Source organism: Lagopus leucura, unplaced genomic scaffold (genome assembly GCF_019238085.1).
Source record: "Lagopus leucura isolate 7727_CA_CO unplaced genomic scaffold, USGS_WTPT01 Super-Scaffold_1, whole genome shotgun sequence".
Classification (NCBI taxonomy): domain Eukaryota; kingdom Metazoa; phylum Chordata; class Aves; order Galliformes; family Phasianidae; genus Lagopus; species Lagopus leucura.
In genome coordinates, this window is record NW_024962250.1 from 18,083,062 (window position 1) to 18,097,900 (window position 14,839).

The 14,839-nt window shown below is 34.4% G+C and overlaps 1 protein-coding gene across 6 annotated transcripts in view; it reads left to right on the plus strand.

The window, feature by feature from the left end:
- Positions 1 to 5,339, plus strand: part of AKAP6 (A-kinase anchoring protein 6) — a 218,633-nt gene extending 213,294 nt beyond the window's left edge. For all 6 annotated transcript variants that reach the window (XM_042863738.1, XM_042863721.1, XM_042863755.1 and 3 more), the window contains one exon: positions 3,813 to 5,339. The gene's annotated coding sequence lies outside the window, so the exon portion shown is untranslated. The remainder of the gene's footprint in view (positions 1 to 3,812) is intronic.
- The last annotated feature ends 9,500 nt before the right edge of the window (positions 5,340 to 14,839 follow it).

Genomic DNA, 14,839 nt, shown 5'->3' on the forward strand with positions numbered 1-14,839 from the left:
CCATTATTCTTTCCCTTAGGAGAGAAGGTTGTTATTCATCACTGCTTATGAAATCCACCAGTACACACCAACTGCAACCTGCATAGCTATGACAGAGGTTCAGAGCCTATTTATATAAAAAAATAGATTGCTTTACTACTGTTGGATATTTAACTTTAGAATTTCCTGATTTTGCTATATTGTATTATTGTGCATTGGAGTTTTCTTATGCACATGTTAACTTTTTATCCACCATTCACATATTCACATATGTATAAAGACAGCTAGGAAAATATTTAGGTTATGGCAGCAAAAGTGTACACCTTGCCATGATCTCTTTCAAACACAAATCTATTTTAATAATACACTATCTTGGAACTGTCGTGGCAAAGAGGATATTTCTTGAAAGGCTTTGAAATGAGTTTTCCTGACCTGTTGATTGCCAGTAGGTTAATACTTGGACACATCCAAACAACTGAAGAAGCAACAGATATCACCTGGGATTTACAAAACTGATAGATGATACCATATATTCTAGGGTTGCATTCTAAAGATTGTGTGTCTACAGAGGCCACGATCTATAAACTGAGATGAGGACAAAAGCATGAGGTTGACAAGTGACTATTATGTAAACGTAAACTTTTCCTAAATTACTTCTTTACAAAGTTTCTTTTTTTCCACTCATTTTGTAACACTGGGGAAGAATACTTAGTACAGTGAGTTTGATTTTCTTCTTCTCATTCTTTCACTGACAAAGTCAATAACGTAACTTTTCATTCGTTAGTACTTTTCCTCTGAGGATCTCAAAATACTATGTAAATTTCTTCTCACTCTTAAGAGCTTCATAGTTACTTATATGGTAGCCAGCAGTGTTTCTCGTAAGACTGGGGTATGACAGTGTGCAGTTAACAAAACATCAGGACTAAAACTGGGTATAGAGGATGGACATTTTAATACATGCCCAGAGCGCAATAGAATGCAGAAACTATATACAAAATTTTCAGAGTTATGTTAAAACTATAGCATTTAACATAACATGCATTTAATTTTTGCCTGGGGGTTAAAAATTTTAAGGCAACGAAGCCTTTCACATGACATCCCACTTTTTAAATTTAAGATACATTGTTTCTTAGCAGATATATATAACCTTGCTTCCATGGAAATTATGTACTGTATTATTCCCAGCAATAAAGCCATAGGATACATGTAGCATGTCTCAGGCACATCAAAAAAGGAAAATATGAGCTGCTAGATTTGGTTTCACTGAAGACTGAGCTCCCATCCCCCCTTCACAAGCTCAGTACTTTAACTTCATCTCTCATGCTATGGGGAATGAATTACAGAAGCAATCTATCCTAATTTGTTAACTTATTCAAATAACAGTTATTATACTTAACTATGCTAAAGATTATCTTTTTGGTGGCAGATTGTTTATTTTTTGATGAGGCTAATTACTGATTTTCCAAAGGTAATTTACATTTATTACTAATACATCTTTTAAAATGTGACAGATAAATGTTGTTCCCATAAGTGTATTATGAAAAAAGTTTCTATTTAAAAACACATTATTTAATTTGAAAGATAAATGGCAAACACCATTATTTTTCCTGTAGCACCTGTGCTGTAAGCTCATTTAAATGTGTAATTCCATGTGTAGCTGCAATACTTAGAGAAAAATAATCTATAGTATATGTGTACCTTTAAAGCATACTAAGAATTCAGAGCTGAAAGAGGCCTAGTTTCAAGTATAATTTGATTTTATACTGCTTCAGTATTTGCACTGGATGTTCAGGGGAATAAAACAGTGAAGAGTTGCATATACTTCTGCCAAGTATATGTAACAATCCTATTGTTTATCAGCATACTACAAAAAATGCTCATCATGTTAAAATAGTACAAATTCTAAAAGCAGACTCGGAAATGTCTATCAGCACCAACTCATCTTCCATATTAGCCAAAAATAGAATTCTGTAACAGAGATACTCATAAAACTATGCATAGAGGATGGCTTGTAAGAACTGTCATTCTGTACATGAGAGATCCTACAGTGTTCTGCTGTCAGTGTGACCCATGACTCTCAAAAGGGTTGGGAATTCTTAGTCATATATTCAGTATGCATAAAAATCATTACATTTAGGAGGTTTATGTGATGTGCCTGATGTCTTTTCTAGAAAATACGGTATACTTTTGCGTGTTATTTGTTAGTGCTTAAAGTAAGTCAGAAAAGTTATTTCTTTCCTTTTCTACAGAATCCATAGTTTAAACAGAAGTTTTAACTTAATTTAGAAAAAAATGTTTTATCTGGGTTTTTATCTAACAGAGCCAGAAAGTTAGCCAGAATATCCTGCAACTTGCTATGCAGAAAGAAACCTTAGAGAGAGGGCAGGTTCTATGGTTGGTGATCAGGACTGGTCCCTGAAGGCCTGACTGTTATTTTCTGCTCAGAAATAGATGCTTTTGTATGGCTTTTCCTTCCCTGCCTCAGTTTCTTTAGCCACAAAATAATGAGAATAATAATTGGTGGAACCTGCGAAACATAATTCATTTGCTGAAAATGTTTTGAGATCCACAGATAAAATATGGTAGAGAAATGCAAAGTATTGTTAGTGAATTAGTCATTGCAGGAGAGAAATAATATAGAAATTTACACAATAGCTAGTATGCAATAATTTACTTTTTGAAAATGGAACTACAAAAGTAATCTAAATTTATCTTTATTTAATTTTTGTAAGGGAGTGGATAGAAGAATGTTTCTTTATAGAATTTAAAATGGTCTGACTTTTTATCTCCTCACAATATCTGACTTCTTTAAAAAAAATGAAATGGAATAAACAGATAATCTTATACTATTCGCGTGTTACATTTTTTTTTAAAAACCTGACATAATCCATCAGTGAGACTTTTCTTACTGTACATACATGAAACTCCTGCCAAAGTTGTAGGAACATTTTGATAAAATCTTTCCCTTTACTCACATTAATTCTTCCCTAATTTCTAAACAAACTATTGAGCTTTTCACTCTTTTGTGTAAGTATATTCCTTCTACAGATAGAGGGGGACTCAGTTACAGCAAATAAGATCAAAGGATAAGGTAACTGGATAGATGCAGATACTTCTGCTTAGTTCAGAAGGCACATAATGCATGTCTAGTGTGCCTCCTAGGAAATGCCTACAAGATGTACTTTGCACTAAGCTTTGAGCTGTATTCTGACAGTTATTTTTTCATAATCCTCATCATAAGTCTGTGCTCTTTGATGAATAGTTTAACCCTAAACTCCAAGCAAGATAATTCTATAATATGAAAATTTAACTCATTGCTTGTACTAGAAGTGTCTAAGTAGCTATTTACAATTTAAAAATTCAGTGATGACAATGAGAGTTCTGTTCATGGACCCCTTTTGTGACAATCTTTTTCTCCATTGAAATCTTATAGTGTATGATACAAAAGTATTAAAGTAAGTGACAGGTGCATCTTTTTGGTGTTTGGCTTTAAAAAATTCCTATGTTTTCATTGATTGGTGCACCTATGAGTGCACTGAAGGTAAGTTTGCAGGTAAGGATGAAGACTGGATCCACAGAAAGGTCAAATTTCATGACATTTCCTGTTTCTTTAGTCTTTATAGAAATCAATGAGTTTTCTACATCAAAACAATTTTACGCTACCTTGTACCTCAGGCTGTTAAAAGTCATTGTTTGCCAACTGTATACTTCTGCATTAAAGGCTCTGGCATGTGGTCATTTAATGGTTCTCTATGGTTGTTCTGGAAGAGCTATGTTTTGCAAATAAAACTGCATTTTCTGTAACCTACTATTACTTTTTTGTTTCCTTTTAGAAACTTGGCTGCAATTCAGGTGCAGGTTCATCCTGTAAACCCTGGGATGACCTCCAATTCCATTGTATCACTGCCTTTCATTACATTGACTCCCAAGATAATTTTTTTTTTCAAATGTGATTTGTCCATGTTGGCTTTGTGATCAGATTGCATATGCTAGTCCTATTTCAGTGCTCATTTTGTGTGGTAGCAAAGCCGTTTGCTTTCATATGGATTCCTCTCCCAAGCTACCTCTAATGACCTCCCTTCCTAAAATGAATGCTCCTGTACTACTTATCACTGTTTCTGTTCTTTAAAGTTTTGAAGTTCCACAGGATTTATGATCAATCTGATTCATCTTTTCAGTACTGTACCTGCCAGTACTCCTCTATTTTGTGTATCAAATTTAATATTTATGTGTATAATGCATAAACTTATTGAAGCTATTTTGATTTGACAATTCTGTTGGATTGCAGCAAAAGGAAATCATTTATCCTCCTGATTCAATGCATCTAAAAATAAACAATTAAAATAAATAAATGTCATTTTATTTATTTAATTTTAAAATTTAATCTATGCAACACTTCAAGAAACAACTACATGGTGTTGTATATTAGGAACTGTTGACATTCTACTGAATTAAGTACAACATTTTGATTTTTTATGCTTCTTGAGGTGGTAATGAGTAAAAAAAAAAGTTTTTAAAAAATGTGTGCCTTGCTGAATTTCTTATACCATTTATTAAAAAGCTGCTTTCACAGTAAAATTATGTTGATTTGGAAGGAGGAAATAGCAAGGTTAAGTTGTGTGAATAATTTCTGTATATATGTATAACCAAGTGCAAACATTGATGTATAATGACAGTATAAAATGCTTTTGTGTTTGTGATGTCCAGTGATGTGGAAAATATAAGCCTTAAAACCATTAGATTGCATGGTAATTAGAATTGGCATAATAAACATAGTTTATTGGGGAAATAAAAAAGCAGAACTGGTGATGTGTTTTACCTGCGTTCTAAGAACAGAATGCTGCATCAAAATACAGAGAAATTCCTTTTTGTTTGAAAAGATTTCACAGAGAGAAGCAGTTCCATAGCCGGTGAAGATTTGTGTTACCTGGCTCAGAAGGAAAGATCCTTTTCTTAAAGATTTGGCAGGCCTCCCAAGTCAAACAAGGAGAGACAAGCAATCAATGCATTAAGCTAACGTAACTGCCAACAGCCATTAAAAGTGGTCAAGCACACTTTGATATCAGACATTTTCCTTTTTCTTTTTTTTTTTTTTTATCATTGGAATATTGGGTTATAGAATGTTCTCTGATTCTTAAACTTTCTTTCATTTGCATAATTATATTGAATAAGCGTTATATATATTCATATGGACACTTATACAGTTTGCTCTTTCAATGACTTAGGCTGTACAATTTAAAGGTTTTTCTCTTGTGCTGGCTGACTAAATCAAGCCAGATCTACCTCTGCAAACATTGCTTTCATCTCCTAAAATCATCTTTTGCCATTTTTTCCATGTATATAAGTTTTTTTGTTGTTATTGTGGGTTTTTAGTTGTTTTTGTTTTTCTTTTGTTTTGCTTTTTTTTTTTTTTACAAAAAGCTTTAGTATTCTTTTTCTTTTTAAAAAGATGTTTGACAAGCTGTAGCTTAAAGGCACTATACCAACCAGCTAATATGTTCATATAACACTGAAGTAACAGGTGAGTGAAGAAAATCTGATATTTTTCAAATTATTAATAGCTTCCTATAACTGCAAGAGACAAGTCATCTATCTCTCAGTTTAAATTTCTGCTATATAGCCTTGATGTTGGTATGGCAGCAGAAACAACTCCCAGCTTTCAGAAGAGCATTAATAAGAAGCAATTTTTAACAGAACTCTTGAAAAGTTTTCTGCTCTAGCATGTCTTGTAACATGTTAAATCTGTTAGGTTAGACTTACAATTACCTAAAGTACATAGCTGTATAGCTAATGACCACAGTAATATATTTTAACTATTTTTTAAATTATATAGAAAGTAATTAAGAATATAACTTCTAAGTTTAGTAAAATATTTATTGTGTCAATTATTTTAATCAAAGATTTATTTCAAAAATTATTTGTAAAACAGTCTTGACGTGGGAATTAAGTTTGGAATCATTCATTTTTCTCCCTAGCATTTTCTGGTTTGTGCTGTATGTTTTTTAAACTTAGTCTATAGTGAGGTCTTACACTATGATGACAGAAAAACTAATATATCTAGTCTTTTCAGATCTGCCGCCTCACCCAAAAGACTATGTAGAAATCTGTCAATTACTTGTGTCTTTCTATTAGATCATTTGCCACAAATTCCCTTTTTTCCTAGGGAAAAATAGTGGTACTTGTCATATCAATAAGCCACATATTCGGCATACAATACCTGGAATATTATATGACTACAGCTCAAATTTCTGTGATTCCTTGCTGACAACTTCTGAACATTTTAATTTAACTAATATTCCCAGGCCTGAATTATTTGGTCTCGTTAGGTAAAGTCTTCGTTCACCCTGACTCAAGAGCCATCATTATCAAATATTCTTTTTCTGGCATGGTTATGTGTTTTACCTTTTTTTTTCCTCTCCTTAATCTTACTCTTCTTCTCAGGATATATTGGGTTCTGATGTTAATAAAAATTGATTTCTAAATGAAAAGAAATCTCTGACAAATAACTCTACAGGATTTGTTTTTGTCTTAGCATAAGTCATATGCTTATGACCAAATTATGCATCGAACTTTCAAAAAGTTCTGGTGTTAATGGCCTTAAGAAAACTACTGATATAGTGTAAAATTAATGCAGGTTTACCAATATAAGCTCTAAGATCAGCCCATAAATAAGTTCTTGTATAGATCCTGTTACCTTCTGGTGAAGTTCTCTTGTGCTGTAGAAGCATGCTACAAGCTTTCTGCAGCATTTATCTCCATCCAGAGCTCCACAGGCTGCTTTTTATTCCACACACTCCTTGACTTATGCTTGAACAACATCTGCAATGTGTGAGGAGAACATTTGACAGAAACAGCCCTGATGCATGGATCTCCAGTTTGCTTCACATTCCTTCCTCAGAGAGCCAGAGATCTGCAGTTCCAAACAAAGGGAATGCTAGAGGTAAAACCATTGCTTGACACTATGATTTAGAAGCTATTTTGTAGTCACTGTAGTTTTATGTTTGGCTAGCCTTGTGAACCACATAGCCAATCTCCTTCCCACTTAATAGTTTGCCTTTTTCCAAACATAAGTAACAGCCTTTCTATGAAACAGTGCCTCTGTATGTTGTAGAGGTGGCACCTCTAAAGCTTTAGGGTTGTTTGTGTTTTTCATTATGTACTTGTGTACACACAAACATACAAACACATGCGCACCAGCAAAATTGTGTAAGTTTGTTTCACAGTAAGGTCAGATGATCAGATGATCAGTCCTTGTCAGTTAGATGATGTTAGCTCTCATCTGTCCTCCTTCAGAATAGTGAAGGGATACCATAATTCCAGTTCCCGTGCCTTGTATTTTAGAATTTCATTATAATTATCCTGTGTTAAGCAGAACAACATCTTTTGACAAAAATTGACTCAATAGAAGTGGTTTTTTAATTATTATCATTTTATTTTATTGAAGACATCAAGAACAATGTTGCAAAGGTTTCTGTGCTGCAAAGCAGAATAAATGGTTTATTAATGTTTAGGACAGACTATACACAAGCTTGAGTCAAGAAGATTAACTGGAATGTCAAGTTCTTACCCAATCAATCTCCTTCACTGGCAACTTTCTACAAACTTATTCCTAATGATAGCATCAATTGGAGAGGGATTTTGGCCAGCAAATGACATCTGATCTATTGCTTTCAGTTCTGTGCTTCTAACTTTCTAGGCTCACAGTCTTTTATACCTATTTTATCAATCCAAGTTGCTTACATTTTTCATGTGACTACTGTTTGCTCAGTAAATGCATTCTCACCTCTGATTTTAGAAAGGTTTTTAAATGCTAGATCATAAATGAACTTTGCATCATTTAGGATTGAGCACTATATGAATTCTAAGTGCTTCAGTGCTTTAAAAATGTATTTTCCAATCAACAGCAAGTAGTATTGCTTTATTTCTGGGGTGTGGAGAAGTAAGCTAATAGTGGAGTTAGAATTTTGTAGGTCAGTAATTCCAATGCATAACTATTACTGTGATAATGTAGTTATTGATAAACTAATTACAAATACAACAGGTACAGAATTTCATCGTACTTAAAATGTTATGGCACAGAAAAGAACAGAGAAGGAAATGACTTTGTCTTGTATTGATCTCATGTCTCTGTGACATTCTAGGATTGTGAATGGAAATTAAAATAATATTTTGAAAAGATTTTTCTCTTCCTTGTAATTACTATGAGGATGTTTTAAATGCAGCAAGGATTCAGTTGTAGCATTTGCCAAAGGAATATCATGAGAGTGACAGGAAAGAGAAATGTATTTAACAAGGTTTCAAGCAATAGTGCAAAAACAAAAGCTGTACTTGATACACTTCATTTACAGCATGATAAAGATCAGACTCTGGAAATACTGATACTGAACGTCAACCGTCTATCCCACATCTATGCATTTCTTCAGGGAAAGATATATGCTGCTAGAAAAAGCATGCCCTCAGGTGAGGTGGTTTGGTTATTTCTCATAGAGGATACATACTGAAACTTCCACTCTTAGCTCCGGACTAGAATTATCTTTAGAGGGCGTGTGTTTTCTTGCATCTTTATAAAGAATGGAATCAAATTTGGTCTGAGAAGCATATTTCTCTGACAAGATGGAAAATTAAGTTGTAACAACTAGATTTGAAGTTATATACATTGGCAGAATACAAAACAAAACAAAACAAAACAAAAAACCACAATATTTCTGTAAATCTAGTGGTCCTGGCCAGTAGTTTAACCCAGAATTCTAATCTTTGTGGTATTACTGCTTTTTTTTATTAGCTGATCATTATTTATCCTGACCAGAGCTATATCTTTCTACAGTGTTTGGTTTACATTACTCAAATAAGGATTTTCATAATGCAAAAAGATTATGAAAACGCCTTTTCAGTGGTTAAAACTGGCAAGAATCAAAGGAAATTCCAGGGCTCCATTTGATTGCTGAAAAAAGATTTGCTTCACTAAAAAGACTGTCCCCTGTAAAGGGATTTTGCCATAAATGAGATCATAAATGTTTCCCAGGCCTGTTACTGTTTATTTTACGTGTTCATGTATCTTTTACACTATTATATACATATACAGCAGCTATCACCATATTGACAAACAGTCTTTGGTGACACTGAGTTTGGAACTGGTCCTCTGAGCCAAACAGTTCTCTCATATCTTTTCTTCCCACACAATTCACCAACTAAGGAAAGCATTTGCAACTTACATTTGTTGCAGAAGGATTCAGAAAGTTACAGATAATTTACAGGCACCATTTTGAAGGGCAGGTAAGTAGAAGGCAATAAAATAGAGGGTTGGAGTGAAGAGAAGGTGGCTGGCAGATATGTAATGGCTGCAGCTGCCAGCAAGGCTGGAGGGAGGATTCTAGTCTGCAGATACGCTGGCTGGTGGCTGGAAAAGAAGACAGACAGAAGAGGATGCAGAGCTGCAAAGAAGGTTGATGGGAATTAGCTCTGTTTAAAACATTTGTAGAATGATAGGAGCATACGCTGTATTGAAACCAATTTATCTCTATTGCTAGACTTGTTATTGCAAACTGTAAAGTGATGCTATTCATGAATACACATTTTTTCTAAATCTGCTGTTCAGTATGCTAAGCATATCAATCAGATGTACCATTGTCAGTTAATTAACATTTGATTGCTTTAAACATAGGGTGTTGAAGAGGAGGTTTCTTCATGGAGGGGGAGGGGTATCAATGTTTGAGTCCTTTGGAGGGGAGGGACATGTTAATAATTATCCTGAATTGCAAGTAAAATCAAACTGCAGTCTGTGTGCATGTCTCCATGCTACTTGTCACTCTTACACTCACAGTAAAAGGGGTAGACAAATGGAGCAGGTATTTCACCAGCTTAGTCCTTAGCCATATATCCTGCATATAAACTTCTCATATGTGAAGCAACATCCAGAAATGGAAAAGTCACTGTACTAGACAAGTGTAGAAGAAAGGCATGAGAGAAAATGGAGAAGGGAAGAGAGAGAAAAGAAAAGAGGGAGAAGCAGAAAGAGAAGAAAGAGTAAAAGGAAGAGGGGAGAGAGTGGGAAGGATAGAGGGATAGTAAAAAGGAAAATGGAGTTGTGTCTACACTGTGTATCTATGACTGTATGGTAGAATTTTGTATCACGACATGATAGTATTTGAAATAATGAATGGTTTGGTTAAGACAAATCTTTCTTCTCCACCCAGCCACATAAGACCAAGTCACTCACAGTAATGGATTGGTAGTGAATTTAGACATAATGGAAGATGATACTGTACTCCTTTACATGATATATAATTATCTGTGGAATTTCATTTCTACAGGAAATTAATGATTCAAACAGCTTAGTGAGATTGTAAAGAAGCCTAAATATAGAATAGGCAGCTGTGCTAAGATAGTAGGTTAGTTCAAAGTAATGACAGTGGAAAGCAAATTTCATTCTCCATGATGGAAGCTGTTGTGGGCTGAAAGAACAGGCAGATTTTCCCAAAACCTACATAATAATGACCAAAGCAATAGAAGATTTCTGATTTTCTCCTAGGCAATTAGAAATGGACCACTGACAGACATAAGGTACATAAAAAAACATAGAAAATGCCTGCATTTCTTTTCCTTCCTCTTCATTCTTTCTCTGAGAATGAAAATTTGATCTTTCAGGACAGAAATATTTCATTTACTTGACAAACTATTGTGCTGTGGCGTAAGTAATTTAAATACATTTGTTTGGGTAACTGTAACCAGCTTTCTATATGCCGTATGTAACATACATGGCTACCTAGGAGTTAACTGTGATAAACTATATTTCAATCATGAAAATGCTCATAATTCAGGCCACTTGCATGACAGTATTTCAGAAGAATAACCCTACTTTAATCGTACACTTTGATGGAGGAATGCTCATAAGCACAACAGCACAGCTCAATTCTTTCCATGAGGACTGACATCTTAAACTGCTCTAAACAATGAATCACCTTGTCAAATAAAATGTGCAATGCAAAATCTGTTTTCAAACTCATCTGATATAATGACAGTTACAACATCGTGTTTAAGGTGGTAAACCGACAGTAATAGTTATATTTCTCTTAGACTTCTATTGCACTTCAAAAGTTTTATGCAATCATATACCTTTTTTTTTTTTTTAATTCAAGAAAATGTTACACTAGAACTTTTACTTTATGAGTCTTTAAGACAAGCAGGGAATTGCATTTTGTGTACAACTGGAACTCTTAATTTTAACATTTCCTAGAAAAATCTGTAATGTCAATTGCAAGCTAAACTTATATATCCTCATCTGAAGATTCAGATTGTTCTTTTAGAGCAAAATACACATTAAAATGTTTTTCCTGTGAGATTTCAATGGCAATCAACACTATTTATCTTCCTTGATCTTTATCACTATTGTATACTTACTAATGAAATACCTCTGCACAGATTTCTTAGGTTTAGTCAAATTGAAAAAGTGATATGAAGAAAGTCCTTATTAATCTTAGAAATCTACCCCTGGCATTTTATCATGTACTCATGAGATTTGTGGAAGGCTAAGAAAGAAGCATTTTCAGGAACATCCTTCCAGTCACTCCTGCCACTACCAGAGCAATGTACTAGGCTTTCCTCGTCTCACCTACTGCAACTGGTGAGAGGGCTGAGATTTCTTCAAAACAGATTTGCAGCTGAATCTCTGGGATCTCATCCAGCCTTCTAAAAAGAAGGTTTGATATGACATTTTTAGAAGTATTAGAGTAGTAGTTATTTAGTATCAATAACAAATATAGATCTGGTGCTGCAGAAAAATGAGCCCCTGTGGAAAAGCTTAAATCTTGACTTTCAGCACTGGATATGTGTGTTGAGCTGGAAAACAAAGGGCTTAAAAATGTGGAATAAACTATGCAGACACTGGCAAACAGCTGCTGACAACTCTTAATGGGAAGGAAAGAAATGACACATCAGGTAATAGGAAAGTATAATTTGGTAAGTAATGGAGACGAGCCATGGCGAAGAGAGAATTTGGTGAGATATCTGCACAGAGAAGAAAAACATTTCTGAAGGTAGGTGTAGACTACTAAGGAAATTGTTGTAAATGCTATGGTTGTATACTTGCATCTAAGATGTGGTTAATTGGTAAGTATATCACCTTCACAATATTACCTTCTGACTGATGTAATAGCATCAATAAAAAATGTCCTCATCTTCTGTGTCCTTACCAATGAGACTTCATAACAAAATGTTCAAAACAGCATCTCACTGAAAATTTCTTTTCCAAAATTCTTTTTTTTTTTTTTTTAATGTTATGTTTGTGTTATTGTTGTGCCTTGCAGAAAACATGACTATGGGATAAATTTTGGAGGAGTATCTGTTTGTTATGAAAAGAAGAAAGTAAACAGAAGCCCACCAACATTTCTTCTCCATACTCCTATTTGCAAACAGACCCACGGGACACTTCTTTTCAGCTAAATTTAAAAGAAGGAAAATCACATTATGACATTCTTCCATTTATTCCTATCCACATTTAAAAACAGGTCCAAAGTCCTTTTGATGTGATAATCTTAGCAAGTGGAGGCCATGGTGCCTCATAAGGCGCATAGCGTAAGGATCCTTACTGGTTCTGAAAATGGAGCTGTTTAATTTACTACTGATGTCTGCACCACAAAACAGTCTACAGACTCTAGTTTTCTGTTTCTCTTATCAAGGAATCATGTTTGCAACACGTAAGGGATTAGGATTGAAAAAGGGAAAAGACCCCTGAATATTTCTTCCCTTGCTGTGTTCGAAGCTGCAAGTTGGGTAGTGAGGCCTTGTATTCACAGGGCACAAACAAAGAAGTGGTAATACAAGATACAAGTGTGGGGAGCTGGATGAAAGTGAGAAACAGTCACCTAGAAGGCAATGATGTGACAACGGAAAAAATTCCACGGTGGCTGCAGAAATAGCCAGTCCTTATGCACAATGATTTTCCATGATGTAGTTGGCAACTAGAAGCAACTACTCTGGGCTCTTAAAATGCTGTTAATGTGTAGATGAATCTGCTTATAGAATCAGATGGCAGCACCTGTCTGAAATGTGACAAACAACTTAAAAAAATTTGCAGCACCTCTCCTTACCCTAAATTCTTACGCTACTTTGCATACTGTGTGCTTATAAAATATATAGCCATTTCTTTGAACTCTAGCAGTTTCATCCAGGCTATGCTTCATCTTATATCAATGCTTTTGATTAAGTAACAGTATGGCATTTTGAATGCGATAAGCTTGCTGTGGTGCTACATAGTATGTACCAGACTGTTTTTTTCATCATTTAAATCTGGATAAAGAAATCTTCTTCAAGGTTGAGTTCCAAGTTGAAGGTTTTGAACTTACTTCATGATCGATCTTTGCTTTTCATTGTTCTTAGTTTCTTAGAATCTGAGTATTGAGTTATATAATAAAATACACATTTAAAAGAATATACAAATGCTTGTATATGAATTTCTAACAAATAATCAATTAACTTCAGTTAACATTCTAATTTTTATATTTTTTTAATTGCGTGAAAATTTGCAAATATTGCCGCCAATATAAGATCTTGCAGAACTTCCAAATTGCAATTGCTAAGTGCACAGGGTCATGGCTCAGAACAAATTGCCCTTTAGCACTGATTTATGACAGACTTAGCATGTTCACAGCCTCCTATGTGCCCTATGGCATGATCATGAAAAAACAAAGCACTGACAGGAAAAGGCCTTTAAATACACCACTCAGGTAAATCCCATAGATTAGATGATGGAATGGTGCTCACATTTGAATATTTGGCCACTTTTTTGAGGCTAAATTTTTAATATTTTTTAAGAAAGGAAAATGGAGAAGGTATTGCACTGTTAGTTTCTTTGGCAATTTCTGAGTTAAGAGTATTTATGTAACACAATGATGAAAGGATTTGTTTTTATTAGTGTACAACCAAAAGCTTTAATGCTTTAATATATGTAAAACTTTTCGTATATTTCTAGTGCTTGTGTATGAACTCTGGGCAGCTGAATAATTCAGTGATTCCAAAACCGTGCACTTAGTTTTCCTTCTTCAAACCCCCTTGCTCTCACCACAGCTAAGTAGCCCATACTTTTTCAAAAAAACGAAAAATTCTCAACCTCTCCCTCTTAAAGATACAAAAAGCTGAAAGTAAACACACTGGAGAAAGTGTAAGGAAAAGTGTGTCTCAGAAAAGGAACCACTATGGACGCTCCTTAGCAATAATAGAAGAATAGCTGTCTTTGCTCTCACTGGAGCAACCTTAAATTTTCATAAAATCAAGTCCAATAGGGCCAATATCCAAGTTCTGGGGCTGCCCAGAGGAAAACGTTTGTTAGACTATAATCTCTGTGGAAAAGTTGTTCCTTGACCTTTTTTGGCACTGTATGTCTACCGCAGCAGAGAGAGGTCAAAAGTGCACTAGTTGTTAGCACCAAAGATGAAGCTTAACCAGACACTGAGAGCAATGATTGTCAAACGGCTCCATTTGCAAGACAAGAAGTGTATCCTTAGCAGAGCAAGGAAGATGAAAGAGATTATTTTCTAGAGGTCAGATTTGTTCTTCTTTTCTGACCTCTCTCAAGACTGCAAAAGAAGTGGTAAGAGTTTTCTATAGCAAAGAGGCACTACAAAGAAAAATGGGAGTGTTTTCCTCAGCTTGTCTCTGCTAGTCTTCCTCCCAGAGTTAAAAACTATTACTCCTTTTCTTTTCTTTTCTTTTCTTTTCTTTTCTTTTCTTTTCTTTTCTTTTCTTTTCTTTTCTTTTCTTTTCTTTTCTTTTCTTTTCTTTTCTTTTCTTTTCTTTTCTTTTCTTTTCTTTTCTTTTCTTTTCTTTTCTTTTCTTTTCTTTTCTTTTCTTTTCTTTTCTTTTCTTT